We start from the raw sequence: 16,664 nt of genomic DNA, 5'->3' as shown, positions 1-16,664 counted from the left end.
ATTTACCTTATGTTTATTCATCTCATGACTTGCCGTGCTTCCTGTATCTTACGATCCTTGCCTTTCCAACATTAAAAAAAAAGTCCCAATCTTTTTCTCTCTGAATATGTCTTCTCCATTCTTTTCTGCAGAAACTCTTATTCTTTTTCATGCTGTCTTCTATATCTTTAATTATTCATTCATATGTCTAACTTTTTATGATGAATTCTGAGTTGGAATCAGATCTTTCAGCTCAATAATTTTCTCTTTAGCCATATCTTCATCCAGTAAAAGTAATGTCTTTAGTTATTATTTCCAAAAGGTTTTTTTTGAGAGAAGAATATAAATAAAGGATTTATTAAGCAATTTTTTCTGTTCCAGTTCTCTTTCTTTATATAGTTTACATTTTTTATTATCTTTTTTTAAAGACACATGAATCACACAAAGTGTTATAATAAAAATATGAGGTTCTTGTATACCCCACTCTCCACAACCCCCACTTCTCCCACATCGACACTGCTTTCATTAGTGTGGTATATTCATTGCATTTGAAGAGTACATTTTGGAGCATTGCTACACAGCACAGATTATAGGTTATGTTGTAGTTTCCACTCTCTCCTAGGCCATTCAGTGGCTTCTGGCAGGATATAAATGCCCTGCTTCTGTCCCTGCAATATCATTGAGGACAATGCCAAGTCCCCAAAATGCCCTAATATCAACCTCTTTTTCCCTCTCCCTGCCTTCAGCAACTCCCGTGGCCACCGTCTCTACATCAATGATATAATTTCTTCCATTGCTAGAGTCACAATATTTCTTTAGTAGAAAACCAGTAAGTCCACTCTAATCCATATTTTATTCCTCCATCCTAAAGACACTGGGATGGCAATATCCACTCCAACTCTAAATTGAGAGGGGGCTTAGATCCCACCTGGTTAATGAATGGAATTCTCCTGCTTGCAGCTGTAGACTCTCTTGGTTCCCTGGTATGGTGGTTGACCATCCTCACCTCCCTGTCAGCTGACCTGGGTAAGTCCAAAGAACTGGAGCATAGGTTTTGCAGCTCTGCTGAGGCTCAGGGCCCAGTTGGCTCATAGACATATAAAGATTCAAGTCTCCTGAGTGTACACCAACCCCAGGATGGCAAAGCAACACATAGCTAAATATTTACTACTTATCACCAAAAATTGCTTAATAACAACGATCTCCCAAAAGTTTTGTTCTCTTTTTAACCTGTATTTTCTTTTGTCATACCCTATATATTTGTTTTCAATTCTTTATTTTATGTCTCCATTCACTTAACCCAATTTATAGTCTTTAACCAATGAATCTATTATATGAAATTTGGGAGGATCTGATCCTGAAGTATTACTATCCCTTTTGTCTTTCTCATGGGCAATTTTTTCCCACCGTGTTTTATAATTTTGGAGGATGAGCTCATGTTTGGTGGGACTTTCTCTATGGTGATACTGTTTAGCCTAAGTTGAAAGTGTGTCTCAATAGAGAAATTATGTATTTGGTTCTTGATTTTAGAGCATCATGGCCTGAATCACATTTTACGTTACTCTCATCTTAGATATTTCCAGACCATTCCATAATATAAATTAAAATCCAAAACCCATGTACGGCATTAGGCTCTTGGTTCAGAGTTTTTGATTCATAATTAAGAGACTTTTTTTTCCTACCAAGGTGCCTGATTAATAAAAAAAAAATTCCCTTGTTTTCTCCCTGTGTCAATGGCTTCTTGGCAAAGTTTGTACTTTGCCTCTCACAGAGATCCCAAAACATAGGTCTCAGTGTTCAGCACTATTTGCCTTTCTAATTCAAATTCTTGACAACTAATAGGGACTCAGTGTCTTTAGACTAAACGTGACTGGCTCACCTTGGGCCAGGAATCCACAGTCAGTACAATCAGCTGTAGACAGGGGCCGGGTGTCATAGTACTTAGGGAACCCACTTTTGTGCTGTGGAGAGAGAATTTTTTTAAAAGCAGAAATAGAGGAAGAGAGAAAAGTATCATTAGAGGAAATAATTAGCATCTCTACAACCAATGTCTTTACTCCAGCACTTCTCTTGTGTAGAACAGTGTGCTCAGTGCTCATGTAGCACCCACTGTAAAATTGTTAAGGATAAGAGTCTGATATGCTGTAACCAGGGAGGGACTTGCTGGTGCCTCACAGCAACAATCAAGATAAGCATGTTTTCACAAAGCAGTGAAATTTATTTACAGCTCAGATCAAATTTGGAAGTTATTCTTCCATATAGCACTAGCCCAGTGTCCAACATAGTAGATATCCAATAAACAATTTTTGCAGCAAGATATAAAACACTTCTTCCACCCTGCTTTAAGGGCAGAATGTAGTGTAGAGCCAGCAGGCAGGATGTATTCAAACAGAGTCAGAAACCTGCAAGGCCCTGCAAAGAGAAAGATGAAATTTTCCAGAGAAATAAGTAACTTGAGGCAGGCAACAAAGAATGCTCAAGGAAAGGATCCTTTTTTAAATTCTTCATAAAGATGTAGAATTTGGAGTGGACCTTGAAACAGCACAGATACCAAAGTGGAGAATGTTTTGCAGTTTGTAAAGAAGAGCCTTGTCACAAGGTGGTGACATCCCACACAAACCCTCACAACAGGGAGGATCTGTGGACTTGGGAGTCACATTAGGAAAAGGCTTGCCTGACAAAAAGTAAGATACTTCTCTTAGGCACACCTGCATAAAGGATTCAGGGGGAAGGAATTGAAAAATTTATAAAAGGACAAACTGTGTTAAATTTTAGATTTTTTAGATAATGTTAATGTTGATTATGTTGTAAAATACATGTAGTTCAAGTTATTCTGTAGATTCTTAATATGTTGTTTTGTTTTTAAGATCCAAGTTAAAGGATCTCTCCAAATGCTATTATAAACAGATATTTGGATTAGCTGAGGGCCTGCAATTAAAGTTTGCAGGCTAAATAAGAAAGCTGTGCCCCATACAGAATTCTGCCTTAACTGGGAAGTAGCTGAGGCTACTATGGTGTTTTTTTAGTGTGCTAGGCTACTGAAAACCAGATACCATGAAATGGGTTGGCTTAACAATAGGATTTTTTAGCTTACAATTGTGAGACTGAGAAAAATGTCCAAAGCAAGGCATCATTAACCAACGCTTTCTTCCCAAAAAACTTGCAGCCAGTGATTCTTGACTCCTCTGCCATCATGGCAAGGCACATGACAGTGTCCACTGTGCTTTCTGAATCTTAGGCTTTTTCATTTCCAGGTTCCCTTCCTTTCAGCTTCTTGCTTCCATGGCTTTCTCTCTCCTTCCCTCCTCCTCTCTCTCTCCCCCCCTCTCTCTCTATTCATCTGCTAATAAAGGACCCCAGTAAGATGATCAAGACCCACCCTAGGCCACACCCTAACTGAAGTAACCTCATCAAACGGTACCACTTACAATGGGTTTCCACCCACAAGAATGGATTAGTTTTAGAACATGATTTTCTGGGGTACATACAGTTCCAAACCACCACAGTGTCTCCAAAATTTCTTTTGAAGAAGGAGGCTAGGGCACTTGTTTTGAAGCTGTGTTTGAATATCAAGTATGTTATGTTTCTGCTCACATTGTGCATTTACTAAGATTGGCTTAGGGGGAGGGTAGGCGCCCCCTAACTACCACCACTGTGAACCACAGAAGCTGAAAACTAAATGGAACACTCCACGTGTAAAAATTCTTACACATAAAAACCACACGTGAAAAAAATTGCACAGCCAGACGAAGTTCCAAGGAAGCTGTCACCACGTCTGAAGTAGACCCCATCGTGGTGGTGAGATTGCTGGCACCCTGCCCATTCTGACCATTGACACTCTTGCCTGGAGGCTTCCATGATGAATGCTCACGAGAATGCAAATATGTCATAGACCCTGGAACATTTACTACCAGTAACGACCTTCAAGTTGAAACTTGAATTACATTCCCAACAGCAGCTCCTTCAGTTGTTCTCAGACAAAACCAAATTACTGTGGGAAAAAAAATGCGTGTGATCTCCGTACCCCCAATGGTGTTTAAAGGGCAGCCTGATGGCTATCACCCATTGGAAAAACCACACCACCGGCTTACAGGCAGTGTGTTTCAAGCACAAGAATGTGTGGAATGTGTCAAATGTGTATCAAATTAGGTAACCTCCCCTTTAAACCGTTCAATCTTTGCATCTCATTGTGAGAGGCTCATAGACTGGTGACCTGTGAGAAGCCGGCACCCTAACAACTGGTGCCCAGAGACTTGCTGTAGGAACAGGGAGGGTCTGCAGGGGCCCAAAGGAGGTGACAGCACCTGTAAAAATTCTCTCACATTTGACATTCCTTCCCCCAGGTAATTATTTCCAGCAAGGCTACTGGTTGGCACATTTCCCTGTTCCAGCATTCCTGAAAATATCTAAGATATGGGATAAGCATTCTGACTTCAACTCTGTATTAAGACATTTAGCCAAAAAGACCCTATTGTGTATATAACAAAACATTCAGAATTCCAGGGCAGCTTCAGGCTGAGAAATACCACTACCATTCCCTCTCCTCCCCTGAGCTTCCTGGATGAGCACCAAAGAAAACCTGGAGGCACATGTGGGGGTAGGATGGGGACTCACGTCTGGATCTTAACCCTGCAGAGTTTTAAGACGTGGGGCAATTTTCTGTCCTCCATTTCCTCCCTCTCCAGATGATTGTGAGAAGGAAATGAGATAAAGTATACAAAGTAGCAAGGTTAGACCCAGGCTAAACCCTACAAATTCTATAATTCCATGGTACCTGAGATAATAGCTGGGGGTGGTTTTGTCTGAACCCTGTCTGGTGGACACTGATGTTCCCTCTTTTTCTGATAAGACCTCAATTTTCTGCGGGGAACATTTCCCATTGCTCATGGTTTAGGTGCCCTCCTCTGGCCAAGGGTGGAGAATGTTACCCAACTTAGACCAAATAGAATAGTTCTCCTGGAATGTCAAACTTGGTTAGGAGCAGCAGTAGAAGAGAGAAATTTCAGAGCTAATTAAATGTAGGATTCAGGCCCCAAAGAGCCTGCCCATTTGTTCTTTTCTTTTGGGGAGGAACTGGGGGCCAGGAATTGAACCCAGGACATCATATGTAAGAAGTCAGCACTTGACCCCTGAGCCACATAGTCTTCCCTGATTTGGTCCCTTGTTTGTTTTGCTCATTGCTTATTTTTTGTTTTTTTCAGGAGACAGCAGAAACTGAAGCTGGCACCTCCCATGTGGGAGGCAGGAGCTCAACTGCTTGAACCACATCTGCTCCACTGTTCTTCTTTTGCTGCTGCCCTGCAACTATCTTGCTTCTCATCCTGATTTTCAGATTCTGAGAGCTACTCCATACCGTTAAAGTAAATTTTGCTCCTTGGAGACAGTGTAGACTTCTGAACCTTGCAACACTATGTTTTGGTCCACCCATTTTCTTCCCCAGAGCACATGAACTAGAGTTGGGAATGGATGAGGACTGGGGTCTCCAGGTTGGCAGCCCTTGTTCCCTCCACTGTGCTCCTCTCTGGAAATCTCTGTTTGGCCTCTGGTCATTGACCAGAGACCTTTCCTCCCTGCCAACCTTCAGCACTGCTCTCATGTTCCATATCACTGAAACTTTCAAACCATCATTATTTCAACTCTCAACTCCCTTTTTCCCTCTGGTAGCAGACTATTTCCATAAATCTTTCTTTTTAAAATAAATCTTGGTGTCTCTTTCACCACAACATTTCTAAAATTCATTCCTCTGCCCCATTCCTCTGCCAGTGTGTTCATTCCAGAGGAGGGCCCTGCCCACTTGAATGCTGGCAGTGTCCTGCCCTCTTGGCATCCTCTCCTGCCACCTTTCTCTCTCCCAGAGAGAAAATGAGGTTTGGACTTTGGTGGGTTGAAAGCCCATCCATGCATGCCATGTATAACATTCCTTTTCTCAGCAGTGAAGCATTTGGAGACAAAAAGGCCTTTGATATTGTTTCTCCTGGGGCCTATTTGGTGCCCTTTTGTGATTTCAGCAGCACTGACCACATTGCGCGCGCGCGCGCGCACACACACACACACACACACACACACCGGAGAATAAGGAATGATAACTGATGAGAGGCAAACTTGGTCCCTGCCCGAAGCTATGGGCTCCCTCCACAGCCAAGCCTTGTGAGTTGCCACATCTTCATGGAGCCCACGGACTGAGGGCATGGATCTTGGTATATCTATTCCACCTAAGCATGTTGCACCTAATTGTTCTCATCAAAAATGGCCCTGTTGGGAAGCCATACCTGACACTCAGGAAGTGGTTACATAATATTAGAATTCCAGGTACCTCTAGCGGCTGGGAAACATTCTACAGGCAGTTCTCAGGGGGCCCATAAGGAATACACCTGTGATTAACTTAACTGGACATCACTTTTCCCTAAAGCGCCGTTGGGCTCCAGTTGAGAAATCAGTGTGCAAGAGATTCAGGTAATTTAGCACATCCCCATAAACACTGTGACTATAGCAAGGCTGGATTATTGCCAACCTTTACACTGAAGAGCTGGTCTGCTGGTGAGTTTATGTACAATCCAACATATTACTAGAAGTATACTTAATGTGTTTTAAAGTATTTCTGGTGTGAAATATTGAATTAACTACTCACTGGAAATTCCCCATGCCGCTTAAAATTAGATTAATATTTTAGCCTTATGTAATAGTCAGAAGTAGCACATTATACAATAGAATGCCCACATATGTAGAACATGTGTTTGTATTCCAGTGGTAAGAAATCATTTTTATAACTGTAGGCTAAAGAACATATTTTCAAATTAATGCTCTTGAATTTAAAATTCATTTAAACCTAAGCCCCCTACCATCATCAAAAAAAAAAAAAAAGAAGAAAATATGGGCAAAATTCAACAATGAATCACATGACAATATTGCGTTAGGTGAGTTCTGTAAACAATCTGTTAAACTCAAGGACCTGGCCTCAAAACTGGATTTGGTTCTTCTCATTTCCAATATCTCTTCTGCCCTGAAAAGTTCAATGATGGGCAGAGGTTTCCAGTATTTTAGTTCTCTCCCTGCTTTGAAGTCAATCTCCATGTTGACTTTCCTCCACCCTTGTGAAAAAATATCTGTGTCCCCAAAGCGGAAGGCCAGGAGTTGGCACCTTGAGAAGAAATTGCATGAAGCAAAAATGGCAGGGAAGGCACGCTCCTTGTCGGCGTGGTGAGCCACCACCACAAACCTCAGCTGGCAGCTCGGGAAGGGAAGTGAGTGAGGTCCACTGAATTCTGTGGTGATGAACTGAAGAGCTGCTGTCCCCCCACTCCCCTCCCTGTGGGTATACGCCTGATGGAGTGTGGGGCCTCCTGATGTGAGGCAAACCCAGACAGATGTTCTTTTGTCCTTAACACAGCCATGCAAACTGCTACTCTTGAATATCAAGTGTTGTTCATATTCTTAATCTAAGCCCACTTTAAGTCAACACATTTTTTTTTCTCTCTGACTATATGCTTATTTTTTTAAATGACTTCAAAACAGATGATCCCACTATACATGTATGTACATACAAAAAACAAATATACATGTCACTAAATATGAATCTGAGCATTCATCTATTCATTCAAACACTCCATCCACATAAAAATATACACACACATTTCTATGACCATAGAAAGTCAGTCTACCATTTCTTCTTAGGTAAAGACATGATTTTGGTATCTGAAGAGTAACTCAAAATAGACGTTCCAGTTGGCAAGAGCTTATAATCTGATTCCTGACATGCACACCTGGGCATGCCTGTGTACACACACACACATCCACCAGTCATCTTCCAGCTCTAAAACCTCAGAAGCTTATCTGACACTTGCTTCTCCTTTACTTAGTGCACCAATTTGGTCCCCAAGTCTTTTTTATTCTAGCTCCAAAATCTTACTTTTCCTCCCTACCTTTTTCTTTCCAACACTGATTGCCTCTACACTATTCCAGACTCTGCGTCTTCTTTCCCAGATAACAGCAACAGCCTCCTTTCAGGCACAGGATGTTGCCTTTAAGAGTCTACCAGCATGGATAGGGTTGACAAATAAGTAGCACTAATTCTACCACCCCCAGATCTCTCTACCACAGCCGACCGTGCTAATCAATCACAGTGCACTTCCTCACCAAGCCCAGGTATGGTTGCACAACACTTCTCAGCCCAGCCTTCCAAAGTCACTACTAATTTATCAGCAACCCCCTTTGTGATGGGTTGGTGTTGTGAGTCAATTAGGCTAGACTACAGTACCCAGGTATTTTATCAAATACTAATCTGGGCAATGTTGTGAAGGTATTTTGTAGATGTGATAAACATCAAAAGCAATTGACTTTAAGTCACAGAGATTACCCTTGAAAATATAGTAGGCCTCATCCAATCAGATGAAGATTAAAAAAACTGAATTTCCCAGAGAAGAAGAAATTCTGCCTCAAGACTACAATATCAATTTCTGAGTCTCCAGCCCTACAAATTTCAGACTTTCTAGCCTGCTGACTTCCTGCAGATTTCAAACTTACCAGCTTCTACAGTTGCATGAGACAATTTCTTAAAATTAAATAAATCCCTCTCTGTCTCTGTCTCTCTGTCTCTTTCTGTCTCTCTCTCCTTCCAACAAATCCATTTATACCCCTGTCATAGGTCCTTTGAAACAAGGCTCCTCAAACAGGAGCCAGAATCAGAATCACAGATGTCTGAAGAGTACCTAAGGATGTAAATCATAATCTTTGTGGATAGACATGAAGTATGGGTGATTTTTCAGTGTACTGCACATGATTGTGATGTGCTCTCTGCCTTGAGGACTAGGCAAAACTAGCCCAAACAAAACAAATGTTGACTCCCTTCCCATCCTACTCCCCTGCCCTCCCTTTGACATCTGTTGCATTATAACCCTCTATGGTTCCTACTCCACAGTGACTAATCTTGAACTTTCCTTACTCAGCTCCTGACATCTTCCATTTAGACACTATGTATGTCAGACTGGGTCCTCCAAGAAGCACTTGCCAAGACAGAATTAGATGTACAAGGCTTTATTAGGGACATGCCTGTGAGGGAAGGTTTGGAAGGAACTAGGAGAGCCTGGGAGAGCTGTCAGATAGCAGTAGAGGTCTGACCTCACAAAAAGGAGAGAGGGAAGGAAGGAAGTAGGGCAGAAGCATCTTTGACTGCAGTGCAATACTGAGGAAAGTTCAGCAGGAACTTCGGGGAGTCCTCAAGCCAGAGTGAACCATCAGAGGAGACCTGTGTCTCGTAGACTCCCATCTGTTTTAGAATCCCTGCCAAGTTGAGTCACAGGTTGGGGGCAGCCCATGGGATCAGGCCTTGGTGCAAATGCATCAATTTCAGAGCATAGCAACCAAGGCTTTGGTCAATCAGTAACTGTCCTGCAGCTAGAGACCTGCGAGGTGCATTCTCAGAGCCTCCCCACCAGGTAACCAACAGAGATTAGGATTGCCAGATTTAACAAAATAAGAATGTGAGATGCTAAGTTAAATTTGAATTTCAGTAAAAACAAAGTTTTTACGATCTATGCCCCAGATAAGGAAGTCCTGTATTTTACCTGGCAACTAAGAGAGACCCTTTCAATGACAGGCTTTACCTGGGGCAATCCTTTGTCTTTTGCAACTGGATCTGATGTTTGGCTGCTGATTCATTAGTTCCTGACTGCTGGGCACAATCCTAGCAGGTACCTCCCCTCTGCGGTGATTCTCCTCTTTCCAAACCAATCATCCCATTCTCCCCACTGCCCCAGATCAACTTCTGGAACACTTCCTGGTCCTGCTACTGCCTTGCCCCCAAAATTTCCAATGGCTCCTCGTGACTTTGAGAGTGAATCTCTAAATTCCTCAATCTGGCATTCAGCCTCACTTTTGCAACACTGATTTCCACTGACCCTCAAAGCCCCTGGGCTCAACTGCACCGGACATCTTGGTTACCAATATATGCCCAACAGTTCCAGGTTTCCAACCTTTGCTTACGCTGGATCCCTGACCTGGGATGGCCTTCCCACAATGACCTTCCATAAGATCTCCGCACTTCCAAATTGGACCTGTGCTTCAAGGCCAGAGCAAATGCCTCTTCCTTGAAGAGAGAAGTTATGCACACCATCACCTTGCCCTGAATCCCCCAAGCACAGTGACACAGGAAGAGGCTGAAATAATATAGAAAGACACAGGTCGAGGTGCCCTGAATGCCCTCCTTTCTGTGCAAAGTGGATTTTAGCAAACAATGTTTCTCAGATCCAAGTGTGGCATTAATATCAATAGCACTTGTAAAACCAGCAGGGTAAGTCTTGCTTTTAGCCCCGGTGCAGATGTTTAATTAATCAGGGCCGCCGTCCTCGTTTGCCCTTGACTGAGTTTCCCTGATGATTACCCACCGGAAAACTCAGCTCTTTAATGCAAACAATGGCCTGATTAATGCTTTGTGCTGTGCACCAGGTTTGGGGGAGCAGCCCCTCATTAGCGAGTCAGCCCGTACTCCAGAGTTTGGTCCTGAAAACGCAAACCTCATTTCACACACAACTGTCTTTCCATTTTCTTGTGTATCAACCTTTCCTTAGCTCCCAACTTTGATTTTGAGTAAGGAAGTTTGCATCAAGTGAAGATAAAGTATTAAATTATTCTGACTCTGCGTAGTTTTGAGATGGACTTGGGTGGTGAGAACACCTTACATCGAGGCGTGTGGCTGCCGCTCTGCCTCTGGGAGCTCCAGTGCGCCTTCCTGTATTTGATAGTCACCCGACCATTCAGTCAGGCTCTTTCTCCCTCACTACAAAAGAGGGGCAAATCAGATGATGAAGTGAAAACCTTTAAATAAAATATCATTCACACAAAGGAAAAGAATTTTCCTCTGGGTCATTATCAGTGGAAGCCCAGTGAAAAGATAATAAGCACAAGATTCCTGATTAATTAAACATTTGTGCTCATTGTATGCAATTATTCTGGGGAAAATCAACTCTGGGACATCTGTTTACTCAACCTTGGGCTGAGAAACCACCAAACTACCCTGCATCTCCCGCACAATGTTTCAAATTGTAGAACTGACAGCATATAAGCCCAAGGAATGCGCCCACAAATTTTCTATGTTGGAAACAGATGACTGTGCTACATGAGCAATAAATTATGAAGGCTGAGTTAACTCAAATAAGGTTAATTAGGAAAATCTAAAGTAACAACTTATTAATACATATTTATCAATATACATAGTCATTTATGCTGTACAGCAATTACATATAGATGGTAAACATTTTCATGAATGCTTCAATTATTATTGCTTTTTACCCAGTGAAAAAGTTTTTCTTTTTCACCCATTTAGGTCCCCAGCTTCGATGATTTTCCTAATACTCCTGACAGTTTAATTATCATTCCTGTCTCATCCCCCTCCCCTGGCAGTTGGGGCCAAGGGAAGTCCATAGACAGTTCTGTGGGAACACAAGGAATGGGCAGAAGTGGATGCTTCTCACCTTGTCAGTTGATAAGCAAATTCCTCAAGTTGCATCTTGAGAAGGATCAAGGTCCAAGAGTAGGTTAGCAGAAAATGAAACTGAAGCTCAGGAGGTCAAATGGGGGGAGACGGGGGTTGCATTGCCACAGGGACTGCTGAGGTGGCTTGAGGGTACACTAAATGGAATCCAAGCACCTATGGCAGCTTCCTGGCAAGACCGCAGGGTCTCTGGTTTCTCCGTCAGAGAACTTGCACTAGAGGTAATGAAATGAGCACAGACGTGTGAGGAATTGCAAACAACTGCTTGGGTCTCCCTGTCTACAGGGTACCACACACATCTGCTGAGACCCCGGCAGAGTTGGGATGTCCCCAGATTTTCCCAGTAGAGGACTCTAAAAGCTTTGGGTTCCAGTGTGAGGATGGACCACACCTACACCTTAAGCCTGTGTCCTCTCCCGTAAAAGTGGAGCTTAGTGTGTTGTCCCTAAATTCTGGTCTTTCTCCACCTCATATTAGAGCCTGGCTCCTAGAGTTGAAGTATGGATGCTAGACCTGAGGTGACTAGTCATCACCACTATCCAATTCCAGAATATTTTCATCACTCCAAAAAGAAATCTGTACCCACGAAACAGTCAGCCTCATTCCTGTCTTCCCCCACCCCTGGCACCACTAATCTGCTTTCTGTCTCTATAGATTTGCCTAGTTTGGACATTCATATAAGTAGCATCATATAACATTTGTCCTTTTGTGTCCGACTTCTTCTACTAGTACATTTTCAAAATTCATCCATGTTATAGTGTATATCATAGCTTCATTGCTTTTTATGGCCAAATATTTTTCATTGTATAGATACGTCATATTTTATTTATCCAGGCATCAGTGAGTTAATGGACATTTGGGTTTTTTCTACCTTTTAGCTATTGTAAACAGTGCTTCTATGAACACTTGTGTTAAGATTTCTGTGTGGACGTGTTTTCAATTTGGGAGGATATATACCTAGGAGTGCAATTGCTGGGTCATATAGTAACTATATGTTTAATTTATTGAGGAACTGTCAAACTGCTTTCCACAGTGGCTATACCATTTGTATTCCCATCAGCAATGTATGAGGGGACTGAATTGATTTGAAAATCAAGTCTCATATTCCACAAACTGCCTCAGCCCCACATAAACCTGGATGGTTGGTTACCCTAATGGTAGGTTCAGTGGACTCAGAGTAGCACAGAACAGTAAAAATCAAAGTTAGGGAAGGGGTTCATAGTTGAGTACCATCAGGTTACTGTCCAACACTGTGCAGGCCAGGCAGATAGTCCACAGACCCCTGAAGGAAAGAGTCATGGCATCTCCCACATGGTCATTTTTACCAGGGCTTGATTCCAGACCTTCTTATGCCCCTTGAAGTGTTTGTGGGTCCTTTTTACTATAATGTGTATACCTTTCACCTGAAGGATTGTTAAAATTCAGATTCCACTTCAGCAGGTCTGAGATGGGGCCCAAGATTCTACATTTCTTACAAACTCCCAGATGATGCTGGTCCATGGACAACACTTTAAGAAGCAAAGAGGTCAATGTCCTTGAAGCTCCCTCAGGGACTGACCAGCTGCTAGACCGTTAATGTGCCAGCAAGAGTGAGGAGGTGACAGAATTGGAAACCATACTGTCAAAGAGCTGTTTCTCCATAAAGTAGGGCGTTCGTACTCCATAATGAAACAGGTAACTCATTCTACCATCTTATGTGGTATAGCAACAAAGGTATAATTCTAGTACCTGATTGATATTCTCCTTCTGGCCATAGTCTGAGAAGAGGAGGTACCCAGGTAAGCATTGTTATGATAGGCTTTGAAAAGCATCTTCCAAAACCAGGATGCCCACCAGGGGATGAAATTAAAAAGCAAATAATGCCCTCCTCCCACCAAAAAACAAACAAACTCAATAGGTGGATTAGTAGATCATGGAGGTAAAAAAAAGACCTTCTATAAAAAGATTATAGCTCATACAGATGGAGAACCTGTTCAGGGGATAGAAACTATAATATTCATGAGGTTCTCTGTGGAGTATTAAAAAAAGCAAGCCATTTCAACATGCTGGGGCTCCCAGGACTATCTTTGAGTGGACTATCTTTAAGTATCTTGTTAAAGGCTGCCAATGCGGTGTATCAGAAATGGGTTGCCTTTTACAACAGGCATATTAGGTTAAAAGCTTACAATTCTGAGACATGAAAGTGTCCAAACCAAGGCATCATCAAGAGATGCTTCCAGGTTGCAGCAGTGGGCCATCAGGCACACAGCAGTATCTGCTTGTCTCTCCCCTCTCTCCAGACCTAGTCTCTTTCAGCTTCTGGCTAAAGTGGCTTCCTCTCAGCATCTGTGTTCCATTGGTCCAAGCTTCTGGTCCCCAGGGACTTCTCTCTCTGCTTCTGGGTTCTTCTCTGTCTCTACAGCTTTTTTTCCATGCTTGTCCTTTGATTTATAAAGGACTCCAGTAAGAGGATTAAGACCCACCCTAGTGAGAGGGGGAAGGAGTGGGGTATATGGGAATCCCCAACATTTTGAGTATAACTTTTCTGTAATCTAAAACATCTTTAAAATAAAGGAAAATTTTAAAAAATGGAATAAAGGAATGGCTGGCATGAAGATTTTTAAAAAGACCCATCCTAGGCTATACCTTACTGGAGCAATCTAATCAAATGGACCTTAATTGATCTAATCCAAACAAAGGTTCATGATAGGTTCAGTTTAAGAACATAATTTTCAGGGGTCCATATAAGAGATTCAAATAACAGAGGTCCTAAATCTCAATGCATAAATGTAGCTATCCTGCCTACATATATGATCTCTTTATGGTTTCTGTTCATTGTATCTAAGCTGTATGGCCACAACTTTTTCCATCACATGGCTTACTGGAATGAGACCACCTGTTGGTATGTACTCCAGCTCCCAGGACAGGAGGAACTGCTCAAGGTGCTGGCTACATGGTATGCAGCAGAAGGTAGAATCAAGCCAATCAAAGAAATGGACCATTAGTCCCTGTTCTGAACCTACACCTTCAGGTCTGTCAACCACTATTGCTTCTGGTGGTCTGAATATTCCCTTTAAGGTAATCCCTCTATGCCTAATGTAGCCATGATAGCACCCAATAACTCTTATTCCCAAAGGTGGTAATTGCTCTCATTGAGAGCCCAGCTTCCTGGAGATAGGCAGAAAGGACGGGTGGGGTGGCTAGGAGTTGTTTCCTCCTCATTCAGAATGATCTCCCTTTTGGAGTTGGATGCTCTAGGTTTGATTATGTTGCCTGGAGCCAGTTTGAGATAGCCAAGGATTAAAACATTGTGTTAGTTTCCGTTTGTTGCTGTAACAAATTGCCATACATTTAGTGACTTAAAACAATACAAATTTATTACTTCACAGTTCTGGAGGTAAGAAGTCTGGCATGAGTCATATGAAGCTAAAATCAAGGTGTTGGCAGGGCTATGTTCCTTCTGGAGTCTCTGGGGACAGGTTATGTTTCTTTGCCTTTTCCAGCTTCTAGAGGCCACCCACATTGCAGGCTCTTGGCCCCTCCCTCCATCTTCAAAGCATGTTACTTTGATCTCTGCTTCCATCATCACATTTCCTTTTTCTAAACCTGGCCCTCTTACCTCCCTTTTACCGAAGGATCCTTGTAATTACAGTGGCCCACCCAGATAATCCAGGATAATCTTCCTATCTCAAGACCCTTAAATTAATCACATACGAAAATCTCTTTTGCCATGTAAGGCAATATATTCACAGGTTCCAGGGATTAGGACATGGGCATCTTTGGGGGAATATTTTTCTAATATAGGTATAAACACCAGAAGGTCTCAGTTGCAACAGTGACCAGGTGAACTCATTAATGATCTTGGGAATGCCAGTTAATGGAGTATATGGAGAAAACAATAATGAAAAAGTAGTTGGAAATGCCCAATGAACCCCAGAAAATCAGGAATTATTGCCTGTTCTGTCGAGTTGAGAAAGGTGAACCTCTTGAAGGACTTACAAACAGGTTGGCTAGACTGAACTTGGCCCCTCAATTCCATTTCTAGCCTGCAAAATCTCTTTATTTGGGCAGAGCCAGAGGTGATAGTGTCCCAAGTCTTGGGAATAAATTAGGATAGTAATTCTTAAGTCAATGTTTCAAGGGTTATTGCTTCTCACGATGTTAACCATCTTGCCATACTGAAAATGGCTCATGGAAAAATTCAAACAAATACAGAGCAATTACTTTTTGTGCATGTCTAAAAACACCTTCTCATAGCATATTTGTCCAGAAATCCAGGCACTGGGCAAAGATGTCCCAATCAGGGATCCATTGTTGAATCTGAAGAACAGGTATCATAAAGGGGTGAGGCAGATTTCATGGATCACTCTCCTACAGGTAGAATCAGTAGGCAAGGGCAGTGAATTGTGCATACTGGGCAGGAGGCCTTTCCTGGCCTCAGACCTACCACCATCACCCTTGATCCTCTCTCCACAGTCATCAGTATATTTCCATCCTATTGGTTTCCACAGGGAAAGAAGAGCGCAGCTAAAAGAACAACTGGGAGATCTCTAGAGTCTTTAACTTCCCTTGAGACTTTCCTGGAACCGATTCAGTAAACTCAATACCATCCTGGATGAATATTTTCCTTGTCTCAGTGTCTATTCAGGTACACAGTTCCATGCATACTCTACCACTCACTGCTAGAGTGTCATCTCCTCTCTCCAGTCATGGGTGCTCTGTCCCCAGTCTGTGTGCCTTCTTGCCCCTGGTTCAGTGTGTTGTTCAACTCCTCTAATTCTCCCTAACCCTTGGATATGCTAACAGTCCTGCATCAGTCAGGATAGGCTGCTTAAGTTGCAGTAACGAACAACCCCCGAACTTCAATGACTTATGAAAGCAAAAGCTTATTTCTCTCTCATGCCATACGTTCATCTCTCATCAGCAGGGGTCTCTACCCCATGCTCAGGGATTCAAGCTGACAGCTGCACCATCTGGAACACACAGAAGAAAGAAGCAGAAATGGCAAATCTTGCGCTGACTCTAAAGATTTTTTTCATATTTTATTAGCAATATTTTTCATAGCATCAGGAAATAAAATTTTTAAATAATTATACTGTGTCAAACACTTTACACACATTAGCTCCTGCACGCACAATCCCCACCACAATCTTATGAGATATTTATTTTCTTCATTTTTCCAAAAAAAGGAACTGAGTCTTAGATAAAGTACCTTAGGGGA

Source organism: Dasypus novemcinctus, chromosome 8 (assembly GCF_030445035.2).
Source record: "Dasypus novemcinctus isolate mDasNov1 chromosome 8, mDasNov1.1.hap2, whole genome shotgun sequence".
NCBI classification, from domain to species: domain Eukaryota; kingdom Metazoa; phylum Chordata; class Mammalia; order Cingulata; family Dasypodidae; genus Dasypus; species Dasypus novemcinctus.
Note: the sequence above shows the minus strand (reverse complement) of the source record.